Source organism: Rhineura floridana, chromosome 7, assembly GCF_030035675.1.
Source record: "Rhineura floridana isolate rRhiFlo1 chromosome 7, rRhiFlo1.hap2, whole genome shotgun sequence".
NCBI classification, from domain to species: Eukaryota; Metazoa; Chordata; class Lepidosauria; order Squamata; family Rhineuridae; genus Rhineura; species Rhineura floridana.
The window spans coordinates 134,643,381-134,669,514 of record NC_084486.1 but is presented as its reverse complement, the minus strand read 5'-3'; the positions used below and the strand labels follow the sequence as shown (position 1 = coordinate 134,669,514).

The following is a 26,134-nucleotide window of genomic DNA, read 5'->3' as shown; positions in this document are numbered from 1 at the left end:
TCCAGGTATGGAGAGACACTTGTCTGAAATCCTAAACAGCCACTGCCTCAGCAGACAACATTGAACTGTTGTTGTTGTTGTTGCTATGTACCTTCAAGTCGATTATGACTTATGGCGACCGTATGAATCAGTGACCTCCAACAGCATCTGTCATGAACCACCCTGTTCAGATCTTGTAAGTTTAGGTCTGTGGCTTCCTTTATAGAATCAATCAATCTCTTGTTTGGCCTTCTTCTTTTTCTACTCCCTTCTGTTTTTCCCAGCATTATGGTCTTTTTTAGTGAAACACTGAACTAGATGAACCATTTGGTATGATTTGGTACAAGGTAGTTTCCTGTTCCCCACAATATGAAGTTCCTTCCTTAGTCAATTTCTGTCCCAGTGCCATCCTCTGTTCTGTATGATTTTAATTGTATTATTGCTTCTTTTGTTTCTTATATATTGTATTTTATCGCACTACAATTTGCATTCCATAGAATTTGAATTTTAATGCAATAAAACTCAGTATTAGAAACAAAAGAAGCAATAAAAATACAATTCAAAATCAATGTGAACATTTAACGCGGGCGTGGGCTAGCTAAATGAAGCTCACGGACCACAGTTTGGAAAACTCGGATATTACCATCAACAACTACCAACTCGGGGGGGGGGGGGGGAGAGAAGATAAATGAGTGTTTGCTCAAATGTCTTTCCATGAAATCTTCAGAAGGCAAAATGGGTATTTTGCAGTAATCACAAAATGTTAAGGTCCAAATCCCATTTCCACAGGGTAAGTTGGGAGGTATGTCGCACAGTGCAAATCATTTATGCACCAGTTGACAACAATGCCAAATAGTTCAGGACTGTCACAATATTGTGCTTGCATTTACAATTTATTTTGTGTGCATATGCACACATCAAACAAAACAAGAAGGTAGTGCCAACCCAGGAGCATTTTCTCTTAAGATTTTTCAACCGACGGATCACACTGACACAACATAAATATTCCATCATACTGTTATAATAGATTCATCCTTCTTGACAGCTATACTGCAAACACCACACCTACACTATTCTAAAGAGAATGACACTGCTTGCAGCTGTATCCAGTAAAAAAAAAAAAAAAAAAGACAAAGGAGGAGGGGGAGCTGGAGAGAAAGGGAGAAATAGCAATGTACTATACACATCTGTTCCTTGTGGGAAAAAGATCTATGCTGGTGTTTTGTCAAAATGCCTCTATTAGTAATGAATACAGCTGTTTTGTTCAGTGTTGCAACATTTTGCAAAAAGTAAACCCATTCCAGACAAAACTATGCCACACTGCTCCTATTCAGCTGCAATGTGTTTTATCAAGGGAGATGCCACAGTGTTTGGAAGCCTTTCAGTACCACTGTTTACATTTCCAAAAAAGAAAAATTAATGCTCTCCCTTCCTTCGATGAAACGTTTTGAATTGGGGGCTCTGGCAGCTCAATGTGCTCTCTCAGGGCTACTACAGTAGCCATGGATTCTGGCAGCTGCTAGCCTACTCTCTGTTGCATGGACAGCAAAAAGGCAGCAGTGAAACATCTAGGGCAGCCAGGATTAGGCACTTTGCCCCAAAAGCCTTGAAGAAGGGTTAGCTCCCCAGTCTTAACAATGAGCCCACTTGGACCCTTTGATCTTCATATGAGGCCCTTCTCTGGGTTTTATTTACAGTATTTATTTGATTTATATCCCGCCCTTCCTCCCAGTCCAGGGCAGTTCCCCCTCTGAGGCAGGTTTGAAGAATTGGGACAAGGGAGAGAACCTTTACAGTTGTGGCTCCTCACTTGTAAAGCAATGTCTGCCTGGCACCATCATTAACATCACTTCGACCTCAAGCAAAATAACCTCTCTCTCCTCCCGGGCATTGGATGGATTATGCCAATTTTGCTGAACACTGATGGTGTGTTTTGCTGCTCAAGGTTTTGCTGCTTCTTTGTTTTAAAGCTTATTGTATAGCTCTTACTGAAAAGTTCTGATTTTATGTCATGGTTTGTTTTTAAATTTTGTAAAAGTCATTTGGAGACTCAATTTATGAGTCACTTGATACAGGAAATAATTATAATTCATCAGCTGGGTAAAAAAGCAAAACTCGTCATTCTTGCTTGTGTTGCCTGGTCAGATTTTGATTCGCATCCAGACTACCAGCCTCACAAATGCAATATGCATCATGACATGAAGGTGCTTTCATGTGTGTCAAGAAAAAACCAAGATAAACCAATAGAGCTGCAATCTAAGATGCTCACAGGGAAAGAAATGGGGGAGGGGTAAGCACAGCATTCCCTGGGGATGTCAGGCAACCAGATAGGAAGTGCTCTAAGCTGATCCACAGCTGCATCATGTGCAGGGTAAGCCAGGACAAACCATGGTTGGTTTATATCCATCTGTAGATATAAACCTTTTAACTTGTTTTGGTGATGTGCTGAGGGAATCCCATAAGCGAAAGAGCAGATCCTTAGTTCCAGGGATCTGGTATGCTGTTTCATTATTTTCAATGCTGAACCATAGTCCAGGTTTAAGAAAAGGTTCCACAAATGCTGCTTTGACCAGGCGACAGAGATGAACATTGGAGCAACACAGGAGCTACAGCTTGTAAGGCTGGCTTCCGGGGGTGTTCTGGAGAAACGGGTAACAGCCTTTCCATAGGAAACCCCTAGGGCTGTGTGTTCAGCTACTCCTCAACCACACACAAAAGCTGAAGAATTAATATCAGACAAAGAATTCTGCATTCTGAAAAATATGAGCTTTCATGTTCGAAACCAGAGGTTTTTCAACTTAACAAGACGGGCTTGAAACCATGGGAATAACATAAGATGAAACCTTAAAAGCCAGGAGATGGAATGAGCAGGAATTCCAGTGTTCAGGGAGCTCCAGAATTATTACTGTACTTAGATTGATATCCTGCCTTGTTTGTATTACTGAATTCAGGGTGTCACAGGCTGAGTTCACAGGCAGACCTGCTTAGAGGAGAAGCACCACACTCAATCCCTGCTATCTCTAGCAGTAAGTAATGTGTTTGCAGGTGATGCCTAAGAGCCTGCAGAGTCACTGCCAGTTAGAGCAGTACTAGTACTGCTAGTACTGGGCTAGATAGGCAAATATGTATTCAGGACACCAGTCAATCTGGGGCTTTACAGTTTGAAACTGGATTTACCGATGAGAACTGTCCTTGTTCCTATAAGAAATGAATATTCAAAGACAACGTCACCAGACCCCAATGGCAGACCACATGCTTTCACCCACAGAAGGTTCCAGGTTCAGTCCTTGGCATCTCCAATTAAAATGACCCAATAGCTTTTTAATTGAAGAGCCACTGCCAGTCATTTTAACCTTGGAGAGCCACTGCCACAGTAGACTATACCAAGCTACATGGACTAATGATTTGATTTAATATAAAGCAAGTTTGTATTTTCACATGGAACCTCTTCATGCCTCATTCATTTTTCACAATCAAAGCAAAAAGTCAAACTTGGGGAAAAACACTTTGAAAACTGCAAGTAAACCATTTACAGTCTTATTTGCTTTAGTGATTCAAGTTCCAAGTAAGTGGCTTCAGGCCAGTGGCCAAATCAAGTCCCCACCCTACCCTAACATCCTTCTGTGCCCCTGAGCGAGAACTCTTTGCCTCGATTATTTAAAATATAAATGGTGAATTCCCACCTTTGCAACATGCGTTTAAAATGTTCCAGAGGGGAAAAGGTGCAGCTAATATTCATTTTAGTGGCACTAAAGTGAAACAATGTCACCATCATGAATCCTTTCAGACTGCAATGGAAAAAAAAAACTTAAATGTAATTTGATGTCATCAAATAGGAGAGGGGGGACCCTCTTGTCTATTAATAGATTAAGGAAAGATGGAATCAGCTAAGGTGTGAAAACCTCACTCCATTTTTTGCATAATCTCCATGAATTCAACGCATTCAGCTCCCAAATCAAAACGTTAATTATATTCCAACCTTGAACTACTACTTAAGGAGGCAACCCACCCCTTTAACATACCTGAATTGCAACCCAAGCCGGGACCAGCTTCGGAGAGCTGCCCCCAACCCCACAGGCTCAGCTTACACCCTTTGTAGAGCTGTACAAAACCAAACACAGAAGCCTTTTGTGTCCCCGTTCCAGATGGTTGTCTCTGTGCCGGCAGAAGCCTTCGAAGAGCCCTTTTCTTTAGAGACCAAATGCAACAAGTAGTATCATCTTACGGCAGATATGGTACAATATTATGGTCATGTGATTGCCACTGCTAAAACAATACTAGATTTGTGCAAAGCATTCTTGTTTTACACAAAGGGCAAGATGGCAGTGGCCAACTTAAACCAAGTGCTTTTTTTAAGCTACTAATAGGACACAGCTGCTTCACCTGGAGTATTTCTACAAAATAACGTGTTTTTTCACCCTCTTCCCCAATATTATCCCCAATATTCTCTTTCTGAGTGCACATTCTAGCTGCTGTAGTGGGATTCATGCAGAGATCCCACAACACAGGAAATTACAGGAAACTACTGTTTGCTGCCCTGAGCTCCTTCTGGGAGGAATGGCAGGAGATAAAATAAATAAATAAACTATCCCATGAATTCTGATCCAACTTTGAGAAGATCAGAGGTCACAGGCTCATCCCCAAAGTGCTTTATTCTTTACTGCATTTCTATCCTGCCCTTTTCTCCATGGAGATCAAGGCGGTGTACTCATCCCTCCCCCACACACACAAACAACCATGTGAGGTTAGGCTGAGGTTGTATGATTGGCCTAAGGCCATCCAGTTAGCTTTTGAATAAGTGGGGATCTGACAGCATAACTACTAAATCACAGTGATGAGGTGTACTTTTCACAGTCTACCACTCTGACTTTGGTCAGGACCCACTACTGGATGATGGCCTGATCTAAGGTGGTCACAACAGGAGCACTATCACCACACAAATATATGGCAAAAAATTTAATCATGTTGGATAGAAGGCGGGTCCTAGGTTTGAACATGCTGGAGACTACTGCAATAGGAACACATTCCTAGTCAAGCCACATACTCACAAAGTCCATGAAGAGACCTTGACAGTTTTCTGGAGTCTATATATCCCTAGGGTGGGGCACCTTCATGTAGCCCTGGCCCTAAATTCATGCAGCCTTCAGATATGGGGCAGCATAGACAATGCGGGAAAGAGAGAGCAAGAGCTATGCAGCTTTATAATCTTGCAAACACCAGCCACCAATGACTGTGCCCACTGGCTGACTTTTCCCATGGGTCAACAGCTCTTCATAGGACAAAGCCTCCCCACCCTTCTCCAAAAAAGCCTAAGTACCTTCCATGGCGCTTCCTTCAGAATGGTTTGCACTTTTAGCAGGGAAGGGAGACTGGAAAGATATTAAGAAATAGCTTAATGACACCCATGATTTTTTGTTTTCCATAAAGTCCCACATTTCTTTCACACACTAATTCAACTCTTCTTTTATATTACATTTAAACAAAAATAAAATAAAAATTGGCTTCACACTCTAAATGCATTCTGTTTCTTTCATTTATATAGTAGCTTTCCTCCAGTGACCTCCAGGTGACATACATACACTTCCCCCTACCCACCATGTTATCCTTCCTCTAGGCAGACCACCATGTTACACAACACGGTACACAATGCTATAAAGATGGAATTACTAAAAGTTTCAAAAATAGACACATCTTGGATCGTGCATACTGCTGTTCTTAGAATTCAGGTGCCTTGCCAACAGTGCTAATACAACACTGTTATTGCTATTCTCATTTGCACACATTGAAAACAATCATTAAAAAGGAGAGGCAATTTGCAAAAATGAGACATGAATCAGCAGTGCTGGAGGTTACAAGCGGGGCTTCCGGCCCGATTCACATATGCATCGGCCTAAATGTCAGCGATAACGTGGAATGCCCTTCGTTTTATCTTACTGTCTCCATGCAACGGCAACATTTAGGCTTCCATGACTTATCTGCTACTATAAAATGACAAAGTACAGGAAAGATAACAAACAAGCATCAATGTTAGAGGGGGAGGAAGCTAACCAAGCACCTGTCTTCACGCATACATTTAAGCTTCCTTCCATTTCATTTGTGAGCATTTTGAAGTGGAACAGGGATAAAAAAATAAATCATTTGGATTTTACACACAGCGTTCGTCAGTTTGGTCCTTGGGTGTTTCCCTTGACCGGGAGATCGTATGCTCCTCATCAGAGAGGGGTGTTGCATTCAGCCCCAGCCTGCTGCAGGCCTCTGCTACTCGGCTCATGCGTTGGGGTATATCTGCAGACATGGTGAAGGGGCAGCGAAATGGAAGCAGACTTTGGCACCGGTAACCTCATTCCAGATATTACAGAGATCCTCAAGGAAAGAGGGAATAAATATCAGAACCAGGGTCGGCTCCAGGTTTCTGAGGGCACTCTGGCACAGGGTATCTATCAGTGGGCCCTTGTCCCCTCCCTTTCCTCCCCAAACCATATTCCTCCTCCCTTGTGGCCCCACTCCTTTGAAAGAAAACAATATTCACCAATATTGCAACCCCCTCTTATAAAATAAAAATACAAAATTTTGATTTATTTAATTTGTAAATTTACCTATTTTGTAGGCCTCACCTCCTAAGAATTTATGATAGGCAAATGATAGGCAGATTATATGAATAGTATCAGAGCCTGGGATCTTCCACAAAACATACTAAGAAATAATTCTCATTTTTGCTGTTTCTGTTGACTTCTCTACTTTAATGTTTTCACAGACAAAGAAGTATGTGTGTATGTAGGGGGTGTGAATCCATCGTTTCCTGTCATTTGCAAAGATCTTTGAAAAAAGCACTTCAAATAAACATTTCAATTCTCTACCAGGAATTTCTACTTACATCATTGGTCCATCTAGCCCAGTACTGTCTACAATGACAGGCAGCAGCTCTCCAGAGTTTCAGGCAGGAGTCTCTCCCAGAAGGTCTCTCAGGTTCATTCCCTGATGGCATCTCTCCTACCTGGAGATGACATTGGGGACTGAACCTGAGGGACCTTCTGCTGCAATGGTCCTTTCCTTGCACTCACAACTTACCAAACTGTGCTGGGACATTAGGAGGCATTCTAGAATTAAGCTTAGAATCCCTTATTGCCACGTGGCACTGTTATATCAGAGCACCAGGGCAAGCCAAGGACAGAACAGTAGATTACTACTGATAAAGTATTTGTTGATGCAAAACAGGAGAGGTCACCTCCTTCTCACCAATTGGGGCAAATTAAGAACTTAATTTTCAGCCATTTTATTTTAATTTGACAAGATTTATATACCACTTAATCATCAACAACAACCTCTGAGCAGTTTACAAAAGACAATATAAAATGTTCATTTAAAAAAACTGGGTAAACCAAATGTTAAAAACAAATGGATTTCCCCCCCCCAAAATACAAATGAAATCAGCCATTTTAAAACTGATACATAACAAAATTCTACATGAAAATTGCATGATCAAATTACATGTGTGGGTAGGCTTGCCTAAATAAAATATTTTTAGCTGGCGCCAAGAACAATATTTCTTCTCATTTCCAAACAGCAGTGGGTGAGGGGCAAAACCATTTCCAGCTTGAGCCCTTTCTCTGCCTGTCACCATCTGACTACGAACAGTTAAGAGAATAGCAACTGTATTTGTTTGGGGCAAGACTGTTTTCCTTACATGGAGGGCAGCTGCTTACCTGATCTTATCCTACCCAAGAAGTTCAAACGATTAGGCTTTTTTGTAGATGCCAGTGAAGATAATGTCAACCTCTCCAGGTTAGCTGAGCTTTCTCAGTGGTGGCCCCCTCACCTGCAGAATTCTCAGGTCTTACAAGCTTTAGGTCTCCTACAGGGCAATCCTATGTGTCTACTCAGGAGTAAGTCCCATTGAGTTTAATAGGGCTAACTCCCAGGTAAGTGTACATCTGTTTGCTGTGCGAACTTTTGAAACTGAAGTAACTGAAAAGGGGGTCGTGAATTGGTAAGTGTATTTGAAAAGTAAAACAACAGACATACGCATCAGGCTGGCCACTGTAAGAAACATAATGCTAAACTAGATGGACCTTTTGGTCTGATCCAGCTGCAATTCCTCATGCATAGTGTTTTGCATTCTGTCTACTATCCACTGTATAAAATGGACTTCAATCAATATCGAAACATTTAGAGGTGCAGAACACAACTCTGAGACATGTTTTTGGATACAACTGGTCATCTAATCATCCAGTTAAACCCACACTTTTTTTGTTATCTGTTGTTTTCATGGCATTCTTCCTAATGGGGACATTTTAATAAAATCTAGCCATAACGTCTTCAAGAAGTGGGTGGGATTAAAAGATTTTCCCAGAGAATCATCCTGCTTTTAACTGGCCAACCCATGAAGTTGTTTTTAATTATTTTGCCTTGATCAAGAAGCCAGGAAATTCATGACTCATCTTTAACTTCTTTTTCCAAGTTAGGGGCACAAAAATGTCACTTAGGTCCCTGTTGCAAACAGAAGCAAACACTTGAGAACATTTTGTATGTTTCTCCTTCTATCTGTATTAAAGAGGACCTTGGTTTTAGTGTATCAAGCTTTGTACAGCTTAGGACCAAGGTACCTAAAAGATCATCTAACCCCTTATATATTGTATATGTATTGTATTTATATTGTGTACATCGCCCAGAGTGTCCGCTTAGGCGGACAGATGGGCGACTAATTAAATAAAATTTTATTATTATTATATATACCCACTTGATCACTGGGCTCTGCAGGTGAGGGCCTCCTGCAGATACCAGCTTATCAGGAGGTCCATTCCATACAATACAGAAATTGGCCCTACAGTGTCGTGGCACCTACCCTTTGAAATTCCCTCCCCTTATATATTAGGCAGGTGCTGCATCTGTATTGGAATTGTTTTTAAGCTGTTTTTATTGTTTTATTGCTTGTCATTTACTGCCTGGGCTCCTTTGGGAGGAAGGGCAGGATATAAATTGAATAATCTCAAAAATTCAAACATTTTTCTCCAGACAAATTAAGTTTGCCAGTACCAAGAGTGCGATGACCCCCTCCTCAGGTGCCATAGCCCCCATATAATTCCACTCCCCATGGCTGCTGTTTTGCAAGTCTCCACTGACTTGTCTAGTTTGATCATTAGTATTCTGTTGGCTCTGAATGCTAAATAGTGCAGGTGTGAAAAACTTTATCAAAGGGTTTTGGAACATCCAGGGACAGGCCAAGCAACAGGAACATCCTGCTCCACACTTCTTGACGCATTCCAAAACACTGTCAAGATTTAAGAAATACCCACCCTCATAAGCTCCACTCCAAGGGACTCCTCTGCTCAGAGATAGTTTTCCCTCAGTAAAATAGGGAGGTTGTTTAGTTTTGTGATGGAATGCATTCCTTATAGTTTCCCATCCAAAGAATCTTGGCACAACATAGGAAGTGGATTTTTTCAAGAGGGTGGAGTTGTTATTACTGTTGCAGGAGGGCTCTCCCTCCCATCCCTGCCATATGTGCAATGTTCCCCAGTTGCATTTTGCAAATTGCTGACTTCGAATTTAGTAATTCCTCGTACACACAACTGATGTAGTAACTAATTTCTCTCAAATGCTGGCCAAAAAAAACAAAAACCCTCTAGTGAAATTCAGCTGGAAGGGCTGTTCTTTTTTTATAACAAATATTCCCAATTAAGGGCTGATTTGTATTATTACAAATTGAAAGTTCATTTTTCAACTTATGCAAACTTTTTAAAATTTTAATCTGCCAGGACAGAATGTAAGTATTTATAAAGGTATTTATATGCTGCCCTCTTGCAAGGTATTTATGGTAAATAAATCATGTGACTTAGCAGACATAAGAAAACAACCATGAAACACCACATATAGAACTGGGAGTCTGCGCTAACTCTTTGTTCAATATAGTATTTTGACCATAAAAATATTCTACAAACAGCTATGATATAAAATACACACAAACCTACTTTACCTTGTGGGTGTTTCACTTCTGATCTGGTTCTACTTTAAAAGGCCTTGGGACAAGCTAAATGTTCTCAACAAGTAAGCACCAAATAGCATATTTATTTATTTATTAAATTTATTAGTCGCCCATCTGGCTAGTTTACCAGCCACTCTGGGCGACGTACAACATAAAAACATATAATTCACATTAAAACCTTAAAATTCCAACAATACTAAAACCTAACCCGCCCCAAAAACCTACCTGAAGAGCCAGGTTTTCAAGGTCCGGCGGAAGCTCATCATAGAGGGGGCATGGCGGATGTCATTTAGGAGGGAGTTCCACAGAGTGGGTGCCACAATTGAAAAAACGCTCTCCCTAGTTCTCACCAGTCTAGCTGTTTTAACTGGTGGGACGGAGAGAAGGTCTTTTGAGGCTGATCTTGTTGGGCGGCAACGTTGATGATGCTGGAGGCACTCTTCCAGACAGACTGGGCTGAAACCGTGCAGGGTTTTAAAGGTCAAAACCAACACCTTTAATTGGGCCCAGAAAGCAACTGGTAACCAGTGCAACTCCTTCAGCACTGGAGTGATGTGGTCTTGCCGGCGGCTACCCTTAATCAGGCGAGCTGCCGCATTCTGTACCAGTTGCAGCTTCCAGACCGTTTTCAAGGGTAACCCCACATAGAAAGCATTACAGTAGTCTAGGCGAGAGGAGACCAGGGCATGTACCACCAATGGGAGCAGATGGTTTGGAAGGTAGGGGCGCAGCCTTCATATTAGATGGAGTTGATACAATGCCATCCGGCTCACAGCTGAGACCTGAGCTTCCATGGACAGCTGGGAGTCAAGAATGACTCCCAGGCTGCGAACTACCCCATTAAGCACCAAGTTAACATCCTCCAACCTTCTCTTGTCTCCCATGAACAGTACCTCAGTTTTGTCAGGGTTCAGCTTCAGCTTATTCCTTTCCCATCCAGCCACTCACTGACTCCAGGCACTTGGACAGGGTTTCTACAGCCAACCCCGGTGAAGACTTAAACGAGAGACAGAACTGCATGTCATCCGCATACTGATGGCATTGCAGCCCACATCTCCTGATGATAGCTCCCAGTGGCTTTACGTAGATGTTAAATAGCATCGGGTAGAGGATGGAACCCTGTGGCACCCCACAAGTGAGAGGCCATGGGTCTGAAACCTCATCCCCCAGTGCCACCCTCTGGTACCTATCAGAGAGGAAGGAGCGGAACCACTGCAGTACAGTGCCTCCAATGCCCAGCCTCTCCAGGCAGTCCAGGAGGATGCCGTGGTCAACGGTATCAAAAGCCGCTGAGAGATCCAGGAGGATGAGGAAGGTGCATTCGACCCTATCCAACGCCCTCCTCATATCATCCACCAAGGTGACCAAGGCCGTTTCAGTCTCATGTCCAGGCCTGAAGCCGGATTGAAATGGATCAAGATAATCTGCTTCCTCCAAGTGTGCTTGCAACTGCATACTGAGACAGTGATGGTCTTATCACAAAACAAAGTGAGACGGCTATCTCAGGCAGTGGATTCTGCATATCCTTGAGAGAAATGTGATCCATTGGGGCAGCAAACATGATTTTGCCTAACTCCCATTCATTTTAATGAGTCTTTCACAGGAGATCTTCCAAATGTATTTTGTACAGCTTAATCATTGAGTGGAATGCCATGGATTCCTTCCGCAGGCATCAACATGTCTTGCACTGGCCATCTATGAAAATATGGACAATACTTTTTGTTTCTTGTAAAGTTAAGAGAAGCTTAGAGTTTCAATACAAGAATACTGAAAATCATTAAACCTTTGTTCTAGACCAAGGCTCGGGAACCCTCACCATTCAGCTGACGTTGCATTCCCAACTCCCATCAGCTCCAGCCAGCATGGCCAATGGTCAAGGAAGATTGGAGTTGTAGTCCAAAAACATCTGGAGTGCCACAGGATCCCCACCCCTGTTCTAGGTAGAACTCAAATCTTAAACATGGAGCACAGAGGTCTAGTATAGAGTCAGTGGAGAGATATTTGGGGATGGGTTAGAACTGATATTCCTCTAGCAGGTATTTCAAACAACATTTGATCATTCCCGAGGAGCAATTTCAACTCTACTGTAATTATGAGCTATATAAAAGGTAACCGCAACAAATATTCTGCTTTGGGGCAATTTAAACGTCAATATATCCAAGAGCAGGCCTTTGAACTTTGGTGTCATGAGTCTTCCACACACATAACACTGACATCTGAAATGGCACCCTTGAGATCCCATACAATTATACTTCAAAACCAGTGTTACTTTAAAAAATGACATTGAACAGGTTCTTCCTGGTATTTTGACATCACGTAGTTCTAAGGAGAAAAACACAGTGCCAATAAAATCCCCTCATTTTCTACACTCACACAAACTCCCATCAAAAATGAACAATTTAATTCAAGTTTGTACTCTGACCTATAATTCTCCCTTTGTGTTCCCAAATGGGAATATGAGACAATCAGTCTAAAGTGTTTATTTAAGCCCTAATAACAATTGAACTGTTAACTAGAGATCAGAGAAACAAATTATATGAATTAGCTTCTAATTGCATGCTATTGTAATTACTACAGCATGTATGCATACTACAGCAGCAACTCCTGTTGTTTTGCAGTAAAGAATTGGGCTTATCTCTGTACATCTAGCTTCTTGATCAATAAAGCCATTATCTGATACGTACTCCAGATTCAACAACACGCAGGTCTGAACCCTCTGAACTATGCCTGCAATTAATTCTCTGAAAGTTAATTTGCCTACTAACATGACAGAGGAACAAATGCCATTAGTTACTGCTCATTCAAAGATCGTTATTCTTGGGAACCTACTGAATAACCTATGGGTCTTATTTCAGGTGAAGTGAAAAATACTTTAATTATTTTTTAGCATCGTTGTTCAAGGCATAAGCAAAAGTAAATGAAAATGTGATTATTTGGTTCAAATGAAGCATGGATACCACAGGGGAAACACACACACAATGCTGGGATACAGTACTTAGCAAGAAGCCCAGCTGATACATCTAGGACTTCGCTACCAAAGGGTTTCTCATTTCAATATCCACCTCAAAATTTGCATATGTGATAAAACCAAAAAAATACCAGAGGTCAGGGTGGGGGCGCAATGAAAGACACACACACACCTCCCCATGTTCATACTATTCACAAACATGAACAGCTCTTTTCTTCTTTGGCTCTGTCCTCAACATCATTTGCCAACACTCCATTTTAATCCAGTTGGCTGTGGTGACCCATATGGTTTTGTTTACAGGCATCCACAACGTCATCATGTCAGCAGAGATCCATGATAAAATCATGGGAGTCACCACAGCTGGAAGAGATGGCAAGTGAGGTCAAGGACAGTAAAGGCAAAGAAAGAAAATTTCTCCAAGAACAGCCCAGAAACAGTCTTAGTATTTTCTGCAATAAGATGATTAGTACTAAGAGGGAAGCTCTCCTTAGGCAGATTGCTTGTGACTAAGCTTCTTCTGAAACTGAGCAGACAAACGTCTGCAAAATGGTTTCACTGAGTTCAGGAAACTCAACACTATTACAACACACACAAAATCTGAAAATCTGTGCACTCTTTTTATACCCCATGCATTGGAGTGATTAGTCCTCCAACTGCAGTGTGTTGTAGAACTTGAGGTCCCACACATGATGTCTAAGCTATAAAATGGCAGCCCAAACATGGCAATCCCCCAGACCCATTTAAGCAGTTTTGATAATCTCACAGAAAGAAGGTATGCATGGATAAATAAAGCCTGTGAACCATGATACCTTCACAAATATGATCAGCAGCATTTCCTGTGACCACACTTATGAGAAATGATACTGGTCATGTTCATGACCCCATGATTTGTCCACCTTCATTTGTCCAGGAACCAAATGCCCAAGGAAGGCCAAGCCTTTTTTGCATTGAGGGGCAGCCCTAAGTTTCTGTATCTCATTGCTGCTCAGAAAGCAACGAATGTAAACCTGCATTATGCTCTAAAGAAGAATAAAAACTCCAACATTTTAATACCAAAAAAACAAAAAATCAAGTCTCATCATTTTTAGCAGTTTGTTGTGTAACATTGAAATAGATATATCAGAGATGCCACTCCAATTCCACATGTTCTTTCTTGTTCATTGCTTAGATCTTACTACATTTACGTATTGCCCTTCTTACTCTAACGAGATCAGGGCCGCACGCATGCCCCCCACCCCAGTTTCATCCTCACAACCATCAAGTGAAGTAGGTTAGGCCAAGAGATAGTGACTGGCCCAAAATTACTCAGAGAGCTTCGTAGCTGAGTGGAGATTTGTACCTAGGTTTTCTTCAGATAATAGTTCCATTCTCTAACCAGAAAGAGAGATTCATATTTTATTTTATTTATGTTTGCATTTATATCCCACCTTTCCTCCAAGGAGCTGAAGGTGGTATACCCCTCCTGATTTTATCCTCACAACAACCCTGTGAGGTAGGTTGGGCTGAGAGATATAGTGACTTGCCCAAGGTCACCCAGTGAGCTTCATGACCAAGAGGGGGATTCGAACCCTGGTCTCCCAAGTCCAAGTCCAACATTCCAACCACTACACCATAGTGAAGTATAGGGGGAAATGACGGAAAGATTTCAAGTGCAGGGGGGAAATGGTGGAACCAATTACCTAGAGAGGTAGTGGGCTTTCCGACACTGGAGGCATTCAACAGGCAGCTGGACAGCCATCTGTCGGGAATGCTTTGATTTGGATTCCTGCATTGAGCAGGGGGTTGGACTTGATGGCCTTATAGGCCCCTTCCAACTCTACTATTCTATGATTCTATCATTCTTAACCAGCATGTGTTGAATGGGTTAAGTAAATCTCAAGAGAAACCAAACTCCAGTCTAACATTTGAATGCCCAGAAAAATGCACAATATACTAAATACTGATGCAGTGTTAACAAGCCTCTATTGAATTATATTTGATTCCTTCTGCTGATTAAGGAGCATATCTAGGTTCTATTTTTTTTAAAAAAAACAACAACCTTGTATGCTTTTCTCTCTAAAAGGACTTCACAGTTAATATGAAGCTTGTTAGAGCCTTGCAATATATCTATCACAGGTAAGTACAGGCGAAAAATAACCTGGCAGTAGAATCACTGGGTGATATCCAACAAGTTCATACTCAGAGTGGGTCTACTCTTAGTATGACTAACACTGGATATCGCCCATTATCTCAAGCAAAAAACCCCACTAAGCAATCACAGTAGCTCTAGAAAAGATGTATGTCTCTTGTCCTAAGATTTTAACAACTGGGAAGACAGTACTAGGAATCTAGGAAGCTGCCTTATACTGAGTCAGACCATTGGTTTATCTTGCTCAGTACTGTCTACACTGACTGGCAGCAGCTCTCCAGAGTTTCAGACGGAGTATCTCTCAGCCCTGGAGATGCTGGGGATTGAACGAGGACCTTCTACATGCAAAGCAGATGCTTTACCACTGAGCTTCAGCCCTTCCCCAAATAATATACTTAATACTGAAAGGGGACAAATGGATGATGATTGTAATTTTGAAGTCTCATGAAAGATCATTAATCCACTTTAGAAAGGCCATTTTAAACAACTGATTTGTGATATTCTAAAACAGCCATTCCCAAGTTATGAAACTACCACTCAATACATCACAATCCCCTTGTGCATCTATCACTAGGGCACTAGCACTGCAGACCAAAAATGCAACAGAACACAAATAGCTTGCCTTAATGCAGAAGATAACATTCCATTGTTGAGATTCACTTGTAGCAGTGGAATTCCATTGTGAGAGTTTGGTTATTCAAATATTCTAGGCAGCATCAAACTCCTTCAGATTGACTGGAGCACAGACATATGCAAGTGCTATTTACACATCGTTATGGTAGCCGCAAATCCTGAACTACATACCATTTCTGTTTACCCTACTCTTGTTACTCTTTATCAAACCTAATCTTCCTGTTGGTCTTCTCTGGTCTTTTCTCAATTGTTCTTCAAGGCAACTTCAATGGGGAAAGGGCCACAGCTCAGTGGTAGGGCACCTGCTTTATATGCAGACAGTTTCAGGATCAATCCCTGGCATCTCCAGGTAAGGCTGAGAGTTCCCTGCCTAAAACCTTGGAGAGGCACTGCCAGTCAGTGTAGGCAATACTGAGCTAAATAGGCCAATGGTCTGATCCAGTATAAAGCAACTTTCTAATATTTTTTATGATCCGCAACATATTTATTTATAAATATTTTTCTATACAGCTATTTCGTTAAAAACATCAAAGCAGTTTACCACAAGTTAAAAAACAACCACTATACAATAAAAACTTTAAAAATACAATAATAACAAAGGTCAACTACTGCGAAAAGACATCTTTCTTAACTGCCTGCCTAAGCCTGGTAGAACAGAAAGGTTTTCAACAGCTGTTTAAAGCTTAAAACAGAAAGGTGCCTGCCACATCTCTGTTGACAGGGCATTCCGAAGAACTGGGCCAATGACACTGAAGGCTCGATTTCATGTCAATGTAAAATGAGCCTCGCCAACTCGGGGGACAACTAAAGCTGCTCCTGCAGATTATCTCAGTGATTGAGGTGGGATGTAAAGGTTCAGGCGGCCCCTAAGATATCCTGGACCTAGGTTGTTCAGGGCTTTGCAAATTAACACAAGGGCCTTGAACCTGGTAGTAGATGGGCAGCTAGTACAGATGTTTTAAGAACGGTGTCATATGTTGTTGGCCATGTACTTTTGACCTATAAAGCCTTACACAGCTTGGGACAATACCTGATGGAACGCCTCTCCCGATACGAACCCACCTGTACACTACGGTCAAATCAAAGGCCCTCCTCCGGGTGCCTACTCCAAGGGAAGCTCAGAGAATGGCAACAAGGGAGAGGGCCTTCTCAGTGGTGGCCCCCGAATTATGGAATGATTTCCTCGACGAGGTGCGCCTGGTGCCAACACTGTTATCTTTTCAGCGCCAGGTCAAGACTTTCCTTTTCTCCCAGGCATTTTAGCATGTGTTTTATATTGTTTTAAATTTTTAAATTGTGTTTTAAATTGTGTTTTAAAAGATGTATTTTAAATTGTATTTGTTTTTAGTTACTGTAAACCACCCAGAGAGCTTCAGCTACGGGGCGGTATACAAGTATAATAAATAAATAAATAAAGAGTGAGGTTGGTTACCTCCTTAGAAACAGTAATTATCTCACATATGGTAAAAGGCAAACCCCATACATACATCACCAGCAACAACCAAAGCAAGAATCCAACAGAAGCACCAGCAGTTAACAATCCATGCCAAATGCCTTGTCATATAAAACACTACTGATGTCTAAAAGCTTCTAGAGAAGTAATAAGGTGAACCCGCCTAGGAAGTGTGTTCCACAACCTCATTGGAAAAGGCCCTGTTGTGCAACACCACCCACCACAAAATGGGAAGAATTCAAATCCCTGTTTGTTGTCCCATTTCGTGTCAATTGGGCGTCTTTGCCCTTTTGGAATGTAGAGCTGGCCCAAGTAGAACAGCCACATCCACTTCACCAAAAAAGAAGAAATGCAGCACCCCCTAAAAAGGAGACAAACAAGGGCACTAATTTGCATAATCAAAGAAATAACTATAATTACTAATTCTGCACAACCCTATGTCTGTTGTCCAGGTGCCAAGGGTTGTATCCAATGTAGCACCAAGTTAAAGTCACTTAGTGGTAAACTTGTTGCAATAACAAATCGTGCTTGTACAAGGAAAAACACAAGTACAATTACCAAAGACTGTTGCACAATGGATTTCACAACAAGCTTCAGTTAGCGGGCGGTGGTTCACCAACCTGACATCCACGAAGGCCTTCACTGGTGCCACCAGATAAGGGCCCCAGACTCTGAGCTTTCTTTTAAAAAAAAAAGTATTTGACCCTCCTAGGAAGAAGGTAATAAAGCGAAATGTCCAGGTACCCTTCTAAGTGATTTCTGCGACATGAGCTAGATCGGCTGCTTCCCAGTCTGTGTTTGTAGCCAGTCCAAGGGTGTAGTCATCCAGGATCCCAGGGGGTCTTAGACTCCTTACTTTTGGGGGAGCAGGGTCCCTATGTCTCCAGTGTCCTTGCCTGCTGACTGAGCCAGTCAGTGAAAGGAGGCAAGTCAGCCATTGAGAAGATTATTCTCAGTAGCTAACACATTCCCCTTTTATGCAGATTGGCTCCTATGGACGTATGGTATTGTGAAGGCACATGTGGCAAAGACTGGGAAGAGTGGAGGAAATTATGGAGAGCAAACAAACAAGCGAACGGAAGTGGAAAAGGAGGTAGGGAAGGGGAGAAGTTGGGCCAAAGGGGGGTCAGTCTCTTCTCTCTCTTTTGCATGGCCTCCTGTTTGTTTGTTTACAAGGATCTTATTCTCAAACCAGCAGCAAAAAAGGGGGGAGAGGGGCAGGGCCAGATTATACATTAGGCTTAGTAGGCTGAAGCCTAGGGCCCCGGGGCTCTTGGGGGCCCGTGCGTAAGCTAAAAAAAATATATAATATAGATTTTTCATTATGTACAAAAAGAAAATGTTTGCACTTTGCAATCGCATTCATAACGTTCTAAAAGGATGGCTTAAAAGACATAATGCACACCAGCCAAATAAAAACAGTCCATTAAACTTTTTATTTTCCATAACTTTATTGCACCTGTGCGCTGCGCCGATATTTAGTATTGATCACTGTTTTTAATCTTCGCGGTTTGTGGCGTGCATACTGCATGTATAGGCAGGGTTCACTGTAAGGGGTTTGAGAAAAATATTGCCTAAGAGGAGAAGGGCCCCCCAAACACCAATCAGTCTAGGGGCCCTCCTCAGCTTAATCCGGCCCAGGAGAGGGGGAAGGTGTAGGTTTTGTTCCAGCCCAAAGCCAGGAGTAGTAGGGGAGGAGGGAGAAAAAATACAGTCAGAGGGAGAAAGTGTGTGGTGCTTCAGCTTTTAATGAAGCTCTCTCTATATGTGTCATGCATGGTAAGGTGAACTGCAAGTGTGTGTGTGTGTGTGTGTGTGTGTGTGTGTGTGTGTGTGTGTGTGTGTGTGTGTGTGTGTGTGTGTGTGTGTTGCAGCCAACAGGAATTTCCATGCTTAAGTTTCCTCTTAAAACTCACAAGCTCTGCCCAAATGCAGTTACTCTGAGTCTTAGTATGACAACTATGAAGGGAAACTCAGCAAAGGAAATTCCTTAACTTACAGCATCTTAGTACATATGCTCATGTATGTGCACAGAAAATAGTAGATCTAAATGAAAGGCAACATATGGAGATGTGCATTGACTGTTGCAATGCATCATTAAAGGAAAGTACCCCAAACAAAGTAAGAAACTGAACGCTCATTTTACTGTATAATCTTAGAAGGGGGTGTGGTATGATTATAACAAAGTGACTCTGCACTTCTGAATTTGCCACTGCACTACTGTTAGCCACTGAGTGAAGTCAGAGCCGCGATTGAAAAGTGAGTTGTATAGACACCAGGCAGTAGGATTCTCTGGAGACCTAAAAAGCTTCTGTTTTCACCTCCCCTTTAATGCACTTTTCCTGCTGCTATCTCTGTAGTTTACCCTTCCATTTTTCCCAGCCACCAGAGTGCATCTTTCCTGTGGTATTTTATTTATTTATTTATTATTAAATTTGTTAGTCGCCCATCTGGCTGGTAGGCTTATCTGAGATCAAATACTCTCTAGAAGTTATTTTCTGCAAATACTACAACTAAGTGCAGGTGGCTGGTAAAGAATCCCCTCCGCAAATGGCAAATGCAAAATATGAAAATTTTGCAACGAGGCTTAGGCATGTCTCCTGCTGTGCAAGATCTAACGCCTGGCACTCATTCAGAATTCACTGTATTGTTAAGTAACAATTCAATGGTATACATGTCTACTTCAGAAATAAGTCTCTGTGTTTAATGGGGCTTACTCCCACTAGGTGGATACAGGATGGCAGCCTGAGCTTTGGTTTAAGATTGGCATTGGGGAAAACATGGTTTTTGTGCCTTTAACAGCTGTATCTTCATAATCAGGAAAAGCAGGATATAACTGACTTCCCATGATAAACATGAGGTTGTCAGGATGTGTGTGGAGAGAAGCAACAATGACTGTAGTCTCTCTTATTCTGAGTTATACCATACATAGACCATGGCAGCCATTTTGTGACTAGCGCCCCCAGCACTCTCTCAAAATTTGAAATCTGGCCCCTGGTCCAAAAAAGGTTGGCAACCCCTGTGCTAGCACACCTGTTGCATTAGATTTCTTTGTTACATAGCCTTTAAAGTCTGCCATCCACTAGCGCAAGGGCCTTCTTTATCTTTAAACTTGACTTTGACTGGACAACCCATCAAACAAAGGACATCTTCAAATGGAGAATTGCCCTCGCTACAGCAAGACCCATGGCCAAGTCTTAGTCCCATACTGGAAGAGTACACCAAGAGCAAGAGGAAAACAAAAAATAAATTCAGATTTTGGAGGCCCACATTCCCTACTGCAAACTAAAGGCATCTCTCAAAGTCCAACATGCAGACATTTACACTAAATGCAAAAGGCTATGTTGGTTGTGGTGAGAGTTCCAGCCCTTTTCCCAATCAAGATCCTTCTGGCCTCCTACACATAGGCGCCAGAAGTAAACACAGTAATTTTATAATTCTCTGGACCTAAATGCAGTAGGCACCACCTAACAGGATGGCAAAGTCTGTACCAACTATTTTAAGAAAGGGAGCGGAGAGAAGCAGCCAAGAAAATTATAAGATGATATGCTCAAATTTTATAACCTGGGTTACTTGACAGTCATGCACAAGTAATGTAAGGTTTTAGTTTGGGGGAGGGGGAAGTGTCAGGTTTTGCCGCTTTTTTTTTGCAATTTCAGTTCACAATTTTTTCCAACTAATTAGTCACCAATTAAATGCATTCCACTTGGCAGCTGAGTGATTAAAACATTCAAAATGTATGACTTTACACCCGAGGGGAAATAAAAATGCTCATTGCTACTTATGTATCCTTAATATACAGTAACAATTGTAAGAAGCTGGCAAAAATGAAGTGTATGAGTCATCATCCAAAAACGATTTTGCCAGATCCACAGTTATGCTGAGCTAGCATCTTTGAAAAAAGTGGAGGGAAGACACAAGGCTGCTTTATCCCAAGTCAGACCATTGTTCCATCTAGCTTAGTACTGACTACTTTGACAAAGCAGCAGCTCTTCAGGATTTCTCCCCAGCCGCCTCTGGAGACACCAGGGATTGAACCTGGGACCTTCTGAGCTGACTGTTAGTAGCCAAGGCAATTTAAAGTAAACAGCTGTAAACGTTACTTCGGAGGTAAGTCCAATTGAACTCAGGGCTGCAGCCAACCAAGTCATACTCTAGAGTAGACCCACTGAAGGCACAATGAATCAGAGTGCTGGGAAAAAAGACCAAAAAAATACAGTTTGCAGGTCCAATATTCCCATACTTTTACCTCACAAACTGTCACAGCTACTTGTTGTAAGAAAAACTATTAAGGCAGAATATTTTAAAGACACTGCCTCTCTAGGCAAAAAGGGAAAATATTCAAGATGTACAGTGCAATAAAGAGACTCAACACCTGGTTGTACGAATGAAACAGTGCAAATTACTCTATTTCTTTATAAATTAGCATAGTTTAGTGGCCAAATTTGCATTCTTGTTTTGGGAAATGAATGAAATAGCATCAATGAGAAACTTGATTTAAATCAGTGATTTGTTGATCTGTCTTTTCTTCCTGCTGATCTCAATAAGTTTGAAACTAGCCACAATGGCTGTGTGTATACCTCCACTGTCAGATACAGTATGCCTCTTAATGACAGTTGCTGGGAATCACAAGTGGGGAGAATGCTGTTGCACTAAGGTCCTGCTTTCAGGCTTTCCATGAGCATCTGGTTGGCCCCTACTGAGAAAAGGATGCTGGACTACAAGGGCTATTGGCCTTATTCAGCAGGCTCTTTGTATGTTCTTACGTTCTAATCAGCCTTTCCCAACCTTTGGGTCCCCAGATGTTGTTCGACTACAAATCCCATCAGCCCCAGACAGCATGGCCAATAGTCAGGAAGGATGGGAATTGTAGTCCAGCAACATCTGAGGACCCAAAGGTTGAGAACATCTAAACCAATTCACTCTGAGCAGGGCTGGCCATCAGAAGGGCTATAAAAGTCTTCCTATTTGGGCTGCAACTTTGCCTGAATAATGTTTTCCAGACTAAGGCTTGTCCCTTAGCTCAGACCCCCATTTCTTAGTTCCCCTCTGACATCTGCCTAGAGTTGATCTCTAAGTAGCAAAACATTTCTTTCTTACTGTGTGTATGCATTGGTGACCATTGCAACTTACAGTCAAGAATTATAGAATGACCACTACAATTAGGCGACATAAGATCAAAAACATTAATGAATTACCACCATTAGAGGCAGATTTAAAGGCAGCAAGACAAAAGCCACAAAAAGGGGGGAGCGGAGAATTACACAGAGACACAGCAGACCACCTCTTGTGTGGATCAATACTTCAGATTCACAGGGAACTTAAGCATTTTAATTTTCTCATTCCATGTAAGCATTTCTCACACAGTACACAAATACCAGAATTACTGAGTTACGCTCAAGTACAGGGCGGATCCACATTACTTTCCTGCCTGAGGCAGAACAGCAAATGCCCCCATGCTCCCAAATCAAGATGTAGAACACACAAGGCTGGTCAATTTTTTTTTAAAGTTGAGGCAGAAAATCCCTGGCAGTAAAACACAATAATAGTGCATTAAGTAAGCAAACATTTGTTGCCCTTTCAATACCCCTCCCCCAAGATCAGCTGCCTGAGATGGCCACCTAACTCTACCTAATGATAGGGCTGGCCCTGGCTTAGCAGCACAAATAAATCAGAGCAATGAGCAATTTCTAGAATGGCTTTGTCTCAATCAATATTCATCCTCAACCTTTGCTGATTTTTCAGCAGTTGTTAAAAATAACAGCTCTTCTGAACACAAGTGGCATCCTTAAAAACACACACACACACACAACTATAGGATTCTAACATTTTAGAAAAGCCCACATTATAATTGCTTGTGAAATATGCAACACTCAATGACTGTATCCAAAACTGCAGCAAAGGCTTTGTAATCAGAAAAGAAACATCCTCCTTCCCCAAGGCAGAATGTTTTAAATTATTTTTTGGTACAAACTGAGTCCATTTCCATAGGGTTTTTTTATGTACTTTCCAGCTGTATTTTTATGAGTTTCAGTGATAAATCATGTCTGGAATGAATGTGTTAGCTGAACCCAAAAATAGATTTGAGTTCATCAGAGACAGAAAACCCAACCTCATTTGACTATGGAGAACACGTTTTAGTTCAAGGCTTTGAACTCCTCCCAGTTTGTCCCTGATCCCTTACATTTAAAAAGAAAGACCCCTGGGTTCTCTCCCCCATCCCCTTCATAAGGGGAATATGTGTGATGTATCTCTTACCGCCACAGTGAATACATACCACCTTATTGAGATCTCTTTTTATTTTTACAATAATTTTTATTCAAATTTTCATAAAACAAACAAAACAAAATCATAAAACATTCAAAGACAAAAAACAAAACAAAACAAAAATGATTAAACAAAAAAAATAAAATGTTGACTTCCCATTTGTCGCAGATCAGTTATAGGTCTACAATATATAACAATCCTGTCTCTTAAATTATATTATAAAATCACTTTCCTCCAGTAGTTATCTTAATTAATCATCAAATCTCATAAACATTACTTTATTCTTTCCACAAAAAGTCAAAGAGAGGTTTCAATTCTTTAAGAAATATATCTATCAATTTTTCTCCAAATAAACATGTCGATTAATCCATCTCATTAATAATAATAATAATCTTATTGTCATAACCATAGTCCAAATAAACATATCGATTAATCCATCTCATCAAAATCTGTTAGGTCCAATAATTTCAATAGCCATTATTCCATTATCCATATTGATTCCATCTTCCATCTTCAATAGTCCTGTTGAGTCCAGTAATTTCAGTGTCCAATCTTCCATTATCAGTATTCCATAATAATCTTGCTGTCATAGCCATAGTCATATAATAAGAGTCTGATGGGAATTTCCTCTATCCCAAATATTTTCTTGCCATCGATTCTGAATAAGTTGCTGAAATATTGTTGTAAAGTCATATCTCTGTTCTTCTTTTTTACAAAATGCACTGGCTCATCTCTTGAGAGTTTTTCCATTGTCACATGGCTGCAGTTAATTCCATAGATTTTCTCTATATCAAGCTCCATCACGTCATTCCAGTCCAGAAGATTATCCAAGCCATTGATAACTTTATCTCTAATATCTTCATTAATTTCTTCAGAGATAACGTTAAATTCCAAACAGTAGATTTTATTTCTAATATCCATAAACTCCAAATCTTTTTCCAATTCCACATTTGTTCCAATCTCCAGGGCTTGAATCTTCCCTTTATTTTTTCTTTTCTCATCTCTGATCTCATTCTCCTCTCTCACAGGATCCCCTATTTCTTTAAGCTCCTGCGTCATTTTGCTCAGTTCAATTTTCAGCTCCTTACTGCCCTGTCGCAGGGTTTGTTTCGTTATCTCAATCTCATCCATTATTTTCTGAAACATAATTACTTCCAAATTCTCAGCCACTTTCTTGATTGCCATTTTTAAAACCACGAAAACAAAACAAAACAAAAATAAAGAAGAACCACTTCTTATTTCAGCAACAATTGGGTTAATATTCCAGGCTTGATGACATCACAGTATAAACAGAGCAGCCTGCCTTATCTCTCTATGTTCAAGAATACAAAACAAATTTAGTTCCCAGCATCAAAACAGTTAGTGGCGTCGTGAAGAAGCAGATTCGTCAAAATAAAATAGACCAAAAAGAGAATAGTCCCAGACAATATAATGTTCCAAAGTTCATATTTTTTATTTTTTTCTCCTCGGAATAGAAATCCCTCTTCTGTTTATATCTTTAGAATGCACTTCCAGCACAGCTTTTTGCAATAGAAACAGAGATAGGCTGTTAATTTCGTGAATAACAGAGAAGAGTTATAGCTCACCCAGAAGTTCTTTAAAGCTGATTCATTTGACAAATCTCTTTTTGCTGCAACAATTTAAACCAAGTTAAAAAAAGAATAGAAAGAAGGGTGCTTGCCTGTTAGTCCGTTTTCTCTTTGAAGAAAAGATAAACATGTCGCATTAATCAGATAGAGCTTGTTCGGAAGTCCGTCCGGCATTGCTGGCTGGATCTTTTCTCATAAATTAATGAAATCCAGTCCTCCCAACAAAAACAGGCTTTTGAGGTTGATCTCTACGTTTCTCCCTGCCCGGGAGAAATTTCATCAGTCAAAAAAAAAATGTTCTGACTGATTTATATCTGAATAAGTTTCTTCTGAGGCGGGAGCCCGTCTCAAAAGCAGGCACAAGCGAAGTCACCCTTCCCGGAAGTCCATTGAGATCTCTTTTTTAGGGCCTAACTGAATGGAAACCTAAGCATTGGCACGTAATGCCAAACCTCACAAAATGCCATAGTTGCATTCTCAGGTAATGCTAAACTATGGCATTACATAATTTCAGGCTTGCACACTTCCCATTTTTCCATTTTGAGTGGCCACAAGGCAATCAGAAACTTTCAGTTGAAAAGTATGGGCATACACTAAACAGTGCTTAATTACAACTATGATCTACTAAAACAGACCAGTTTCACACATCACAGCTTCAAATTGGCTTATTTTATTCAACCATAGTTAAGACAAACTGCTGTTCCTCTGGGTTCATACGTAATACTAAATTGTGGTTCAACTGAAGAACTGATTTTGGTGTCCTCCCTTTAATGGGTTGCATGGAATTATTGTTTTGCGGTTATGGGTGAGGTTGTGCTTTTATATGCTGTATCCCACCCTGTGACCTTCTGATGAAGAGTGGGTAAGAAAGACAATTAATAATATACTTTTGAACTCCACCTTGCAGCCCAAAAGTATGAGGGAGAAGCATGAAAGCCCAGAGTTCACATAGCATTACGAGGACAAGCCTGTCTGATGAATGCTGCTTTACAAATATAAAATAATCAACAATCTTCTCGCATTGCCTGCTTTGACATCCCTAGCTAAATTCCCATTTGTGAAGATGACCATTTAGAAATCTGTGCTTAGATAGATATTTATCTATCTGTTTTTATTTTCTTACATTGCAGCCTGG

The 26,134-nt window shown here is 41.1% G+C and overlaps 1 protein-coding gene across 11 annotated transcripts in view; it reads right to left on the bottom strand.

Moving 5' to 3' along the window:
* The window catches only part of FNDC3B (fibronectin type III domain containing 3B), a 389,419-nt gene that overhangs the window by 231,450 nt on the left and 131,835 nt on the right, over positions 1 to 26,134 (bottom strand). Inside the window, exon 1 of one of the 11 annotated variants that reach the window (XM_061637333.1) lies at positions 4,002 to 4,189. The exons of the other annotated variants lie outside the window; for them this stretch is intronic. The gene's annotated coding sequence lies outside the window, so the exon portion shown is untranslated. Of the gene's footprint in view, positions 1 to 4,001; positions 4,190 to 26,134 lie in introns of those variants that run through there. 11 annotated transcript variants of the gene reach the window in all.